Consider the following 4293-nt stretch of genomic DNA (forward strand, 5'->3'; position numbering starts at 1 on the left):
TTGTCTAGGCCCGAAACGTCAGCTTTCCTGCTCCTATGATGCTGCTTGGCCTGCTGTGTTCATCCAGCTCTACACCTTGTTATCTCAGATTCTCCAGCATCTGCAGTTCCTACTATCTCTGATATCATTTAATAACCAGGTATGTTATGGCAAGTACGGAAGAAATTGGAAAAGGCTAATTCATCAAGAAGGGAGAGTTTGCTTGAACATATTAAAAACCATCACTAAACCGAATCCTAAAACATTTTCTAAGCCTACATAGTGTAATGGGGTTAGCTAAAGTAAATTCAGACCTGTTAAGAATCCAAAGAGAATCCTTTGTATAGAGGCAAGGTCATGGAAGTGTATTAAATCAGTACTTTAAATCTGTTTTGATGTAGGAACCAAATAATGTGAATGTTATTGTAAATGAGGATAGGAAAGTTGAGGACAGGACAGTAGAGGTTATAAACAATTTACGTTCAGATGTAGGGAACAAAATTACATGTAGATGACACAAACCTTGGTATCATCATGGATAGCGACGAGGATAATTGCAAACTATAGATGATGAATCGGAATGGTGACATGTGCAAGCGCATGGCCAATGGTGCTCAGTACAACGCAATGGGAGGATGAAAATGGAAAGATATTATACTAGGAATGGCACAATTTGAGATTGTAGATGAGCAGAGAAAATTGGTGTCCACGCACATAACTCCTCAAAGGTGCAATTCTGCAATCCTTGATGTTGCCCATAAACTTCCTATCTTTGAAAAGTAGGAGGACTAAGGCTCCACAAGTACGACTGTTTGTATCCCCGAAGCCTGGTCACCTGTATTCGCAATCTCCTCTGCTTTACTACAGAGAGCATCTGAAGTACAGGGAGCAGTACAGCACAGTTACAAGCTGCTCAGCTCACGATATCTGTGCCGGCCATGATGCTATTTTAAACTAATCCCATCTGCTACACATGGACTGTATCTCTTTATTCTTTGCCTGTTCATATGTATGTCTATGCCTCTTAAATGTTGCTATCATATCTGCTTTTACCACCTCCCTGGCAGCACCTTCCAGATACCTACTACCCTCTGTTTTTAAAAAAAACTTCCCTCACACATCTCCTTTAAATTTTTACCTCTCACTGAACCTATGCCACCCCCAGTATTTTATATTTCTGCCCTGGGAAAGTTACCCCGACTATCCACCCAATCCATGCCCCTCGTTTTTTATACTTCTTTCAAGTCGCCCTTCAGCTCTGATGCTCAGTGAAAATAATCCACGTTTGTCCAGCCTCTCCTTATATCTAATATATTACAATCCAGACAGCATCCTGGTAAACCTCTTCTTCACCTTCTCCAAACCTCTACATTCTTCCTATAGTGTGGTGACCAGAATTGCGCACAGCACTCCAAATGTGGTCTGACCAAATTCTTATACAGTTGCGACATGACTTGCTAATTTTTATACTCAGTGCCTTGACTAGTGAAGGCAAGCATGCTGTATGCCTTCGTTACCATCTTATACACTTGTGTTGCCACTTCCAGGAAGCTATGGACCTGGACTCCAAGATCCCTCTGTATGTCAAAGCTCATAAGAGTCTGGCCATTTACTTACACTTATACTTTCCTCTTGCACTGACCACCCAAAATTCATAACCTCACACTTGTACAGATTAAACTCCATCTGCCATTTCTTAGCCAACTTTTCCAACTATCTATATCCTGCTGCATCCTTCGCTATCCATCCTCACTATCCAGAACTCTGCCAATTTTTGTGTCATCTGCAAACTTACTAATCAGACCACCAACATTTTCATCCAAGTAATTTCTATATATTGCAAATAGAGCACTGATCTTTGTGGGAGCCCATCGGTCACAGACCTCCAGTCAGAGAAAGACATCACTCCGCAACCACCCTCAGTCTTCTATGACGAAACCAATTTTGTATCCAACCTGTCAACTCAACGTGGATTCCATTCAATTTGATCTCCTGGACTAGCCTACCACGAGGGACTTTATCAAAGGCCTTGCTAAAGTCCATGTAAACAACATCCACTGCTTTACCCTCATGAAACATCTTTGTCACTTCCTCAAAAAACTCATTCAAGTTTGTGAGACAAGATCTCCCCTTCATAAAGCCATGCTGACTATCCTTAAGTTCATTCTTCAAATGCAAGTAGATCTTATCCCTCAATCTTTTCCAATAATTTCCCTGCCACTGATGTTAGGCTATATAGCCCTGCTTATTCTTGTTGCCCTTCTTGAACAAAGGAGCAATATGGGCTTTTCCCCAATCTTCTGGGACCTGGCCTATGGCTAAAGAGGATACAAAGATCTCTGTCAAGGCCTCAGCAGTCTCCTCCCTTGCCTCCTCCACTATCCCAGGATAGATCTCTCAGCCTGGGGACTTGTCTACCTTAATGTTTTCAAGACACCCAACACCCACTTCCTTCTTAATATTGACATGCCCTAGAGTATCAACCACCCCTGTCCAAACTTAATATCATCCATGTCATGCAAAATACTCATCAAGAACCTCACCCACTTCCTGTAGCTTCTCGTAAAAATTCCCTATTTTGTATTTGAATGGACCTATTATTTCCCTAGTTACCCTATTGCTTCTAATAAATGTCATAAAGTCCTAGAGATGTACAGCATGAAAACACACCCTTCAGTCCGACTCGTCCATGCCGACCAGATATCCAAAATAAAACTAGTCCCATTTGCCAGCATTTGGCCCATATCCATCTAAACCCTTCCTATTATAAAATGCCTTAGGATTCTTTTTAAACCTATCTGCCAAGGGCTTATCAAGGCCCCTTTAGCCCTCCTAATTTCTTTTTTTAAGTTCTTTTCTGTTTCCTTTATACTCCTGAAGGGTCTTGTTTGATTTCTCTTTCCTAAACCCTATCTTTGCTTCCTTTTTCTTCTTAACTAAACATCTCTCATCACCCAAGGTTCCTGAATCTTGCCATACTTATCGTTCATCCTCACAGGAACATGCTGGTCCTGAACTCTGGTCAACTAACTTCGAAAAGACTCCCACATGTCAGATGTGGATTTACCTTCAAATAGCTGAGCCAATCCAATTTTTCCAATAAGAACCGAAAGAACTGCGGATGCTGTAAATCAGGAACAAAAACAGAAGTTGCTGGAGAAGCTCAGCAGGTCTGGCAGCATCTGTGAATTAAAAAACAGAGTTAATGTTTCGGGTCTGGTGACCCTTCCTCAGAACTGATGGTAGCTGGGAAACCGTCAGATTTATATGCAGAAAATAGGGAGGGAGATGGGGTAGGGAGTAAACGATAGGATAGAGCTCAAAGAGAGAGAAGAACAGTTGGAAAGACATAGGAGTTGATAATGATCTGGCTGGGAGAGTGAATAGTTGTTAATGGGGACTGTTAGTGACTGACAACAGGAGGTGTGTAATGGCAGGCTATGTGATAACAAGGCCTGGTGTGTGGGGTAGGGGGCTAGGACATGGGAGAGTTTAGGCCCTAAAATTATTGAACTTGATATTGAGCCCAGAGGCCTGCAGGGTGCCCAAACGGAAAATGAGGCATTGTTCTTACAGCTTGCGTTGAGCTTCGCTGGAACACTGGAGCAAGCCAGAGACACAGATGTTGGCCAGGGAACAGGGGGGTGTGTTAAAGTGGCAGGCAACGGGTAGTTCAGGGTCTTTTTTACGAGCAGAACATTTGTTTCCTCAATGTAAAGGAGACTACATTGTGAGCAGCGAATGCAGTAGACTAGATTCTGGAAAGTGCAGGTGAAGTGTTGCTTCACCTGGAAGGTATATTTGGGCCCTTGGATACTGGGGAGGGAGGAGGTAAATAGGCAGGTGTTGCACCTTGCTGGCTGCAGGGGAAGGTGCCGTAGGGGGCTTGTTGGGGGTGAAGGAAGAGTGGACCAGGGTGTCCCAGAGGGAACGGTCCCTGCGGAAAGTGGATAAGGGAGGGGAGGGGAATATGTATCTGGTGGTGGCATTTCGCGGGAAGTGGTGGAAATGGCGTCTGATGATCTTCTGGATATGGATGCTGGTGGGATGGTAGGTTACCTACCATCTCTGTCTCTGGCTTGCTGCAGTGTTCCAGCGAAGCTCAACGCAAGCTGGAAGAACAGCACCTCATTTTCTGCTTGGGGACCCTGCAGCCCTTTGGACTCAATATCGAGTTCAATAATTTTAGGGCCTAAGCTCTCCCATGTCCCAGCCCCCCACCCCACACGCCAGGCCTTGTTATCGTATAGCCTGCCATTACACACCTCCTGTTGTTAGTCACTAACAGTCCCCATTAACAACTAATCACCCTCC

The 4293-nt window shown here is 43.9% G+C and overlaps 1 protein-coding gene across 1 annotated transcript in view; it reads left to right on the top strand.

The window, feature by feature from the left end:
- Positions 1–4293, top strand: part of cep131 (centrosomal protein 131) — a 115157-nt gene that overhangs the window by 99321 nt on the left and 11543 nt on the right. The gene's annotated exons all lie outside the window — the stretch shown is intronic.

Source organism: Rhincodon typus, chromosome 23 (genome assembly GCF_021869965.1).
Source record: "Rhincodon typus isolate 14 chromosome 23, sRhiTyp1.1, whole genome shotgun sequence".
In the NCBI taxonomy this organism is placed as follows: Eukaryota; Metazoa; Chordata; class Chondrichthyes; order Orectolobiformes; family Rhincodontidae; genus Rhincodon; species Rhincodon typus.